This window comes from Hylobates moloch, unplaced genomic scaffold (assembly GCF_009828535.3).
Source record: "Hylobates moloch isolate HMO894 unplaced genomic scaffold, HMol_V3 SCAFFOLD_6, whole genome shotgun sequence".
In the NCBI taxonomy this organism is placed as follows: domain Eukaryota; kingdom Metazoa; phylum Chordata; class Mammalia; order Primates; family Hylobatidae; genus Hylobates; species Hylobates moloch.
The window spans coordinates 45,334,885-45,345,386 of NW_026652281.1; the positions used below are offsets into that span (position 1 = coordinate 45,334,885).

Below are 10,502 nucleotides of genomic sequence, written 5' to 3' on the forward strand. Positions count from 1 at the left end.
AAATCCTGTCTCTACTAAAAATACAACCAAAAATATCAGCTGGGCGTAGTGGCGTGTGCCTGTAGTCCCAGCTACTTGGGAGGCTGAGGCAGGAGAATCACTTGAACCCAGGAGGTAGAGGTTGCAGTGAGCCAAGATCGTGCCACTGCACTCCAGCCTGGGTGACAGAGCAAGATTCTGACACCAAAAAAAAATAAAATAAAATAAAAATAGTTACATAAAAATACAAAAATGTAGTAACTCTTTAATGCAAGAAATATTGTTACTTTAGTTTGAGTCCCTTAAATATTGCTCTATTTAATTCTCAAGCTTCCCATTGTTAGAAGATAAACAACTCTTTCCCACTAAGGAATAAATTATGCTACTCACCACCACCAACACCAAAATTTTGAAGCTACCACTTCATGCCATTATAGCAGCCACCTTTTCAGCTCAAAGTTTCTTTCCTTTTTTTTAACTTACATTTTAGGCTCAGGGGTACAAATGCAAGTTTGTTATGCAGGTAAATTACATGTTATGGGGGTTTGGTGTAGAGATATTTCATCACCTAGGTAACAAGCATAGGTAGTTTTTCAATCCTCACTCTCCTTACTCCCTCCACCTTTACGTAGGCCCTAGTGTCTACTGTAATTCTTTGTGTCTGTGTGGACTCAATGTTCAGCTCCCACTTCCAAGTGAGAACATGTGGTGTTTGGTTTTCTGTTTCTGTGTTAGTTCGCTTAGGATAATGGCCTTCAGCTGCATCCATGTTGCTATTAATACAGAGCATATCATCTTATTCTTTTTTGGGCTCGGTGGTATTCCATGGTATATATGTACGATATTTTCTTTATCCAGTCTACCGTTGATGGACATTTAGGTTGATTGCATGTCTTTGCTGTTGTGAATAGTGCTGCGATGAACATACACAGGCATGTGTCTTCATGATAGAATGATTTATATTCCTCTGGGTATATACCCACTAATGGGATTGCTGGATAGAATGGTAGTTCTGTTTTAAGTTCTTTGAGAAATTGCCAAACTGCCTTCCACAATGGTTGAGCTAATTTACATTCCCACCAACAGGGTATAAGTGTTCCCTTTTCTCTGCAACCCTGCCAGCATGTTATTTTTTTACTCTTTAACAATAGCTATTCTGACTGGTGTGAGATGGTATCTTGTTTTGGTTTTAATTTGCATTTCTCTGATTAGTAATGTTTAACATTTTTTTTATACGCTTATTGGCCACATATATGTCTTCTTTGGAAAGTGTTCATGTCCTTTGCCCACTTTTTAAGGGGGTTATTTTTTGCTTATTTAAGCCCCTTATAGATTCTGGATATCACACCTTCGTCAGATGCATAGTTTGCAAATATTTTCTCCCACTCTGTAGGTTGTCTGTTTACTCTGTTGATAGTTTCTTTTGCTGTACAGAAGCTCTTTAGTTTAATTAGGTCCCATTTGTCAGTTTTTGTTTTTGTTGCAATTGCTTTGGCCTGAGCAGGGACTGGATTCATGTTCTTACTGAGAGCATTGTTTATAGTTGCTATGTTAAGCATTCTATGACCCAAAAAAGGAGGTTGTTGTGTAGCATGAATGCCTTAGATTCAAAATATACATCATCTAATTCTTCTGCCTACTCATAGAAATCTTCAAGTTTGCCACATCTACCTAATTGGCTATATGCCTTACTGGATTTTGAATATTTTTGGTCCTTTTTAAAATATAAACGTCTCCCTGCCTAACATTAGAAACTGAATTTTATGAGTCCTTCATTCATTTCAAGTTCTTTCAGTGGTTCTGTGTAGGACCACACAACTCTTAACAATAATAACATGACATTGATTGATTTCTGAGAATCTGCCATTGTTTTTTCCTAGTTTTTTGGGCCCAACTTCCATTAACAAGCAACAGGAGGAAATATTCAGGGAGAAAAAAAGATGCAAATGGTTATCTATAATGTTGAAAATAATACTGAGCTCTACTTTACACATTCATTGAAGAATCTAAAGAATCTGAAATATGTATACAATGAAAACCAAATAAACAATTAATTCCAAGCAGAAACAAATATGGTATAAGAAATGACCATAATATACTACTTGGCTCAGCAATAACAATATTTACATAGCCATTAATACTATAAGCATTGATTAATGACTTAATAATATTAAATTATTGGAGGAAAAAGAGGAAGAGTAGAGTTTAGAAGGTTAATTTCTTATTTACCAAAACAAGAAGTCAGTAAATAACATCTAAAATTGGTAAATCAAAATATAGATGTATAACATTATTATATAGAAACATGGCGGCAAATATCTGAAGAAAAAGCTAGTACTCTTAAAAGAAGATCCTTTTAGAAAATGGGACTTGAGGTAGGTGTGGGTATAGGTCAAGGGAAAAAAAGAGGCAAGGAACCAAAGCACTTTGACATACTTTGGTAGGTCACCTAATTCTCAAGCTTCCCATTGTTAGAAGATAAACAACTCTTTCCCACTAAGGAATAAATTATGTTACCCACCACCACCACTACCAAAATTTTGAAGCTACCATTTCACGTCATTATAGCGGCCACTTTTTCAGCTCAAAGTTTCTTTCCTTTTTTTTTTAACGTTTACTTTAGTTTCAGGGGTACAAATGCAAGTTTGTTATATAGGTAAATTACATTTGACCTTCCAGATTATATGTATATATTACTCTAATAAAAATTTTAAAATTTTTAGAAAAATGCCAAAATTTTAAAGTGATATTTATGAACATTATAAATACTTTGTAACATGGGAAATGTTGTCCAATATAAAGAATTTAGGAAAGACAAATTTTTTTATGATACAATGATTGCAACTACATTAACATGCCTAAGGGTAATGGAAATACATAACTAAAAGGGTTAATGGAAAAATGAAAACAGTTTTACTTGGGCAATGAGATTACAGATGACTGAAAAAATTTTTCACTTTACAATAGTAGCTTAACATCACTTTATTTTACAAAGCTTTTATAACATACACAATAACATTTTAGAATACACACTTCCTTTGGGATTCTATTAGCATTTTATGAAAAATCTAAGAGAGTCTATTAAATAGCATCCTTATTTCCAGCAGTTTATACTCCAATATTATGAAATTCTTTAAGTTCCCTAAATTAAAGCCTTCCATTAAAGGCCAGCCCAGGCACATTTATGAAGTCATCATTGAATGCCTAACTTTGCTTTTAAAAACCTCTTCCTACCCCACTATCTTATTCTGTTCCCTATATGCCAGAATAACATACCACCATCTAGTTCCTCAGGCAACAATTCCCCTGGGATGCCAACTGTTTTCTGTAGTTTACAACTTGTTTTAAATTGTGAGAATGTCTTCAGTGTGGTTTCCTATTGTGGGGGTCAAGTGTGTGCCCTGGATTGTGAGTGTCCTCATGGTATGTTTTGGCATTTTATTTCTTTTATGGACTTACGGGGCTTATCAAGATAATGAGAAGGCATGAAATTTTATATTTGTGGTCCATTCAAGACAGACCCTTTCTCGTTCCCTCCTTTGTGAATGGAGCCCAATTCCAGCAATCTGTCATGCATATAGTCTACAACCTAATCCCCTGTTGATCTCTTCCCCTAGCTATAATTCATGTTGACCAAAAAAACAAAACCAAAACCAAAACCAAAACCAAAGGTTGAGGTACTTTTCATATCCCTTGGACAGGAAGACTTTAAGCTGGATTTAGCCATTGATTCCTTTTACATTCAGATAACTAGTTTTAATTCTTGCTTTTCACCTGTAACATATATTTCCAAAATAAATATTTTATCTAGATTTCCAAGTTTTTGTAACAAAGCAGTTAATTACTGGGTTATTTTGCCATGAACTTTATGAATGCTTTTGAGCACTTGGTTCCTCATTAGAAAGTAAATTCCCCGGAAACAGGACTTTCATATTTTTATCATCAGGGCTTAGTGTAGTAACTGGTTTATAACTGGCATTCAACACACATTTAGAGAAGGAATGCCTGTTTTCAGGTCACTGTGAGAAATGCATATGATTAACTATGGGGTTAATGGCAAGATTAATAAAGCTGGCCTTCAAAGGGCATTTGCATTTTAGAAGGGGCTACCTATGTGTTTACCTGGAAGTTCTCTGAGCTTTCTCAATGATATTTTTAAGGTAGAATCTCCAAGGCTAACATTTCAAACACTAGATCTAGTCAGTAGGTGAGAGTTTTTGAGCAGATAAATTCCTCCCAAATTCCCACACCATACTTGGCAACCAACTTTTCTATGTATATGGTAGCTTCCTGGCTTCACCCAGTAACATGAGGTCATTTGATCCCTATGGTCACTCTAGTTTTCTAGGGACAATTTTTTTTGAGGGAGGAGTGGTCAAAATGAGTTATAATAAACTGTTAAGATAAAATGAGTATACGGTCTAGTCTTTCTCATAGGGTAAGTAATGCTTTTATTTGTGGTTGCAGCATTGGTCAGAATGGAGGGCAGAAAGCAATAAGGAATGAAATATTTTTAGAATCACAACATTATGGACTGTAAAAGATAGGTCAGAACCCAGATCTCACTTTATAGATAAGTTTTACAGATGTCAGTTTAAACAACCACTCAGACAAGGGTAATAATGCATATGATATGCAGTGGGAACACGAAACACATCCTATACACTCAGATTTCCCCTCACGGCCATCTGCCTTTACAGTCTAGAAGACTACAGCACCTTTAAATATGTATACTAGTTGTATGTAATTTTTTTCTTGCAGCAGAAATATTTCCATAACTGTATTTCATTTTATTTAGGCTAATACAAAAAAATAGTTTGCATTCACAATATCAAACAAAATCCAGAACTAAATGTATTCTGGATAATAAGAAAAAGCTATTATGCAAATAAATTGTCTCATGCTGATAATTCTCGAAATTATTATAAGTATTATAATATTAACTGTATTAACCAAGTAAATTCCTCAAAAGAGCATCTGGGGAACAACAGAGCATGATAATGGGAATCAGTACTAACTTTTAAGGTTATGTTATTTACCTGAATAACTGTTCAAAAAACACTTGTTGACTATGAAAGAAAAGGGAGCTAGGAATAGTAGAGAGAATGGTAAAGATTCTAGAGTCTCCCAGATATGTAGTGGTAGAGCTGAGATTAATACCGAGGTCTCCTTTCTCCCAGCTCCTTATTCTATCCATTAGAGCAGACTACTTTGCTCTTTTCTGAAGAGGCTTCTCAAAAAGTGTAGAGAAAAATCATCATAACCTCATGGTTAAATATAAATATTTTCAGAAGCACAAGGTTCATTGTCAAAAATGGAATTAAAGCATCTATTCAATGCTCTATCCTCTTGCTCAGCCTGTGGAAAGCATATGGTAAGATTTTCAGCCACATGATTCCAAACTAGACATTTATCACTTCTTACTGGAGTTCTGAAAATTACTCCATGCTTTCCTTGAATTGTGAATCGATCAGTTTTCACTTTGAAAAGTAATTGCATTTCCCACTGGTGAAGTCAACTTCATTTGCTTCCAATATGAGTGTGGCTCATTGATTCTCTCTTTGTGGCTTTTACATCTATTTCACTGAGGAGGCAGGTATGGCAGTGGGACTTTCAAAAAGGCTTCTGGATGACCAGTGAAGAATCAGTTATATAAAATTGTGGTAGTTAATAACACTTGGGACTCCCAGGTCTCATTTTATTGTCATGACTTTTGAGTACAGGCATTATAGGACAAATCAGCATTTCTATGTGGCATGAAAAAAAAGTCTTAATGATCTGACTTCCAATTTATTCCCCACACATCAGCGATGCTGCTTTTTGATAACAGTAGAGCCTGTGTTCTTTTGTTCTGTCTCACCCCTCCTCTGCTTTCTTTTCTCCTAATTTTTCCTTCATCCATCCAACCATCCATCCACCTACCCACCTTTATCATCAAGCTTTCTATTCAGCATTGCCTAACTTAAGACAAATCTATGGCTTTTCAAAGCAGCAAAATACTTTCCAAAGGCATATTCATTTTTTCTTTTTTAAAAAAAAAATCCTTCCATATATCAAGTACTCCTGAAGCAATAAATGTAGAATGACAAAAGAGACTGCTTTCCTTGTCAAGTTACATCTTTCTAACTGCTTTAAAATGGGTATCTAAACTATACATCCACTATCCTACCTGGGTCACACAATGGTACCACTCATACCGCACACAATGTAAGACAGGTGGGTGGAAGGGTATCCTTGATTTTATTTAAATACTTTTTTTTTTTAAACACTGCTTTGGGAAGAACTGAATTCTCTTAAAGAATTTTAAAAGGAGAAGATGCTAGAATAACCTATATTTTTTTTGGTTGTTGGGGGGTGTCTGTTAGATTGTTACTAGGCAGGCTGTTCCCGAGCATTAGCAGCTATCTCGTACATCTTTGACTATAAAAATGCTGAAGAGGCCTGGTTGACATCTGGACTATATACAACTCTATTACAACAAAAGAAAACAAATAGTCCTTCAAATTTGGTCTTCACTTTATAGTTTACCAAATATTATTTCATTTGATTCTGACAACACTACTGTTAGCAGGACAGATATTAACTTTATTTTTAAAATATAATTGAGATGGGCAGTCTAAAGAGAGGCAGCCTTCTTTTGTCCTTCTTCCTCCTCCTCTTCCTTCTTGTCAAAGAATATTAACCACAAAAGAAACGATACCCAGTTTGAAAATGAAGGAGAAATCAGGTCTTAATTTTAAAAATTATCATCAAATATGAAGAGAAACATAAACTATCTTCAACAAAACTAGAAGACACTTTAACCTCAACCCCCAAATAGGAGATAGAGCTACCAGGTGCAGTAAAGGTCAGATAGCTCCACATCACAGCCAAAGTCATTAGACCAAAATACTCCAAAATAGATGACATAATCTGAGATAGGGAAAAAAAGAAAAAACAACAGCTAGTTCCTTCTCTAAAACAATGGAAATGGGATGAGTGTCAGTAGTAGAGGATTTCCTGGATATTGTCTGGTACAGTGGCAGGAGGGGCAAAGCCAAAGAAGAAAATACATGCATGTTACATTGACAAGCAGTAGTCTGTAGACGTGGCAGACAGAAGGAAAGAGACTCCAAAGGTGGTAACCCTGTAGTTGCCAATCTTTGTTGACTGGAGAGAGTAAAAGGCTACAACAGCTCTCTCAGACCCACAATCCTGTCATAAGGAGATTCACTGTCACCTTGGTAGGATTGTGTGAGCTTAAAATGCCAACCTACGGCCGGGCATGATGGCTTATGCCTGTAATCCCAGCACTTTGGGAGGCTGAGGCGGGCAGATCATGAGGTCAGGAGTTTGAGATCAGCCTGGCCAACATGGTGAAACCCAGTCTCTACTAAAAATGCAAAAATTAGCCAGGCATGGTGGTGGGCGCCTGTAATCCCAGCTACTCTGGAGGCTGAGGGAGGAGAATCGTTTGAAACCGGAAGACGGAGATTGCAGTGAGCTGAGATCATGCCACTGCACTCCAGCCTAGGCAACAAGAGTAAAACTCCATCTCAAAAAAAAAAAAAAAAAGAAAGAAAAAGAAAAGCCAACCTACCTACCATATGAAATTGCATTTAAGAAAACAACAAAAACAAAACAAAACAAAAACAAACAAACAAAAAAGAAATTGTATCAAATAGATGAGCCAGAAAGAAATTTATCTCATATAAAGGTAAGTAATACTTGAGAATAAACCTGCACAGTGTTCATGCACAAACACTTCAAGAAAAGGAGAAATGGAACAAGCAGAAACAATTAGCAGATAAAAACCACTCAACAGGAAAGAATGAATCAACTGAGCACATGAAAAATGTGACCAAATATACTGTCATAACTCAAAGAACTTAAGGAAATAGAGTTCATAAAGAAATATAGTTGATCAGAAACATCATAGCAAAACAACCAAAGGAAATGCAACATAAGCTAACAAAGTTTAGAAAAGAAATGAAAAGGAAAAAATAATCAACCAAAACTGTGCAGTAGAGGAAAAAATACACTAATTGGATATTGTTCACAGCAAGGAGTCAACAGATAGGATCTAAATATATATATGTATACTTTAAAATTAAATATAATTCAAAATTATAGTGAAAGAAAAAACCACTAGCAGAACAAGCGAACTATAGCAAATGTGAATAACATAATGCAAGTGTAGTATACAGCGTACACTGCTGATTATGTATCCATTATCCATGCCCTCACTATATCCAAAATGATGACTTTGGTCATATATCCTTCTTTTCCACAGAATCATGTGCTTTAGGGCAGTGGTTCTTAACTAGGGTAAATTCTTCCCTCACAAAGGACATTTACTAATGTCTGGAGACATTTTTGACTGCCGCAGTTTGGAGGGGATGCTGCTGGCATTTAGGGTGAGGAGATATGTTCCAGGCCAAAGTCTGATGTATGATCTTTCAGGCCTGACCATAAGCAATTACAAAGGCTTTGCCTGACAGGCTTCGTAGGGGAAAGGTGCCCTTCCCACATGAGATTTAAACATAGCCAGTCTCTGGAGGGAGTTGTACCTGGTGCTTAGGACCCCCTGGGCTGGCCATGTCTATAAACCTAGCTGCATTCCTAGACCAGGTACCTCCATGTTGAGTCTTCCTTATCAGGGGGCCTTGGTTGAGACACTTTTCAGGTGCCTCTACAGAGACCTCTCTATCAGTGGGCCTTGACTGAGACACTCATCTCCACTCTGACTCAGTTCTTTCTACTCCTAGCCCTTCCCTGCTCCCTGTCCGCAGTACTTGAGGTCCATAAGATGGCAGGAACCTTTTGTTCATTGCTCCTTAGCAGTGAAACAATTTCCTCTGCCTGCACTGCATGTCATCTGATTGACCCATGTCCAGTGCTAGTCCATGGTAGGGGAAAAATGGAACAACAAGGAGCTGGCACTACTTTCCTTTTTGGTCTCTTGCTTATAATTTTATCATATTAAGTGAATAAAGATGTGATTGTTATTTTCATTTCAGCTCATTACCTTAACTGACTCTCAACACTTCACAGCTAGGCACAGAGATCCTACTAGACATCCTGCTATGCATGGAACAGCTTCCTATGATGTAGAATTATATGGTCCAAAATGTCAACAGTGCTGATGCTTTTTGGGAAAACTGACTCCATCATCTGCTCTAGGGTCAGTAAGGTCATGGGAATCTCCTGGAGAATGCTGTTTATCTAGGGGTGAGTAGATGATCAAATAAGTTGGCTCAATCACACTGAAGCAGATGGCTTAATATTAATATTCCAGGACTGGGAGAGAACTTCCCTCAATTTTTATTGTGTTGGACATGAACCAAAAAATATGTAGTCCTCACTGAAACTGACAGCAATCTTGTTAACACGAGAGAAAACAACTTTGGGATAAAGTTTATACTATGCCAGAGGTGACAAGGGAGGTCACTTGGGCTTTTGATGACAATATGGCTAATGCAACTGTGGCTGAAGCCAATCCCAACTTTGGACCTTCAGAAATGTGTAATAATAAATTTTCTTATGATTTAAACCAGTTTCAATTGGAATTTTCCTACTTGCAGTGGAAAGTATTGTTACAGAAAGACAAAAGAATTTTAAAGCAATAAAGCAAGCAAGCATAATCTAAAAGCAAAGATATATTACATAAAACAGACTAATCCATTAAGTAAAAGGGATCTTAAAATGGAATCACAAAGCAAAACCCACTATATACTATATTAAATAACCCAAAACAAAGTGACACAAATACCAAAAAGTAAAAAGATGATTATCAGGCAAATGCAAGCCAAAATAAAGCATAGGTCATAATCTTAATGTCTGACAATTTATAAAACAAAAAGTATCCAATGGACAAAAAGGACATTTTAATAATGAAAAGGCAAAACCTATAATGAAAATCTAGCATTCATGAGTTCATATGCACCAGAAAACATAGCCACATACTATATAAAAAGTAAAGTAAAAACCATTGATAATAAAGGGAGAAATTGACAGTGATCCCTAAGCGAAAATATATGTTTTTCTCACAATCCATGACAAACACATGAACCAAAAGAAAAGCAGTTTATAAAAATCTCAATGAGATATCATTTCACAAATGAGATACCATCTCATGCCAGTTAGAATGGCGATCATTGAAAAGTCAGGAAACAACAGGTGCTGGAGAGGATGTGGAGAAATAGGAACACTTTTACACTGTTGGTGGGAGTGTAAATTAGTTCAACCATTGTGGAACACAGTGTGGCGATTCCTCAAGGATCTGGAACTAGAAATACCATTTGACCCAGTCATTCCATTACTGGGTATATACCCAAAGGATTATAAATCATGCTACTATAAAGACACACGCACACATATGTTTATTGTGGCACTATTCACAATAGCAAAGACTTGGGACCAACCCAAATGTCCATCAATGATAGACTGGATTAAGAAAATGTGGCACATATACACCATGGAATACTATGCAGCCAAAAAAAGGGTGAGTTCATGTCCTTTGCAAGGACATGGATGAAGCTGAA

The 10,502-nt window shown here is 36.4% G+C and overlaps 2 protein-coding genes across 8 annotated transcripts in view; one reads left to right on the forward strand and one right to left on the reverse strand.

Moving 5' to 3' along the window:
- GIN1 (gypsy retrotransposon integrase 1) overlaps positions 1 to 10,502 on the forward strand; it is a 176,229-nt gene that overhangs the window by 32,082 nt on the left and 133,645 nt on the right. For 5 of the 7 annotated variants that reach the window (XM_058440667.1, XM_058440668.1, XM_058440673.1 and 2 more), the window contains one exon: positions 8,979 to 9,189. The exons of the other annotated variants lie outside the window; for them this stretch is intronic. The gene's annotated coding sequence lies outside the window, so the exon portion shown is untranslated. The remainder of the gene's footprint in view (positions 1 to 8,978; positions 9,190 to 10,502) is intronic. 7 annotated transcript variants of the gene reach the window in all.
- Positions 1 to 10,502, reverse strand: part of PPIP5K2 (diphosphoinositol pentakisphosphate kinase 2) — a 99,629-nt gene that overhangs the window by 3,225 nt on the left and 85,902 nt on the right. The window lies entirely within an intron of this gene.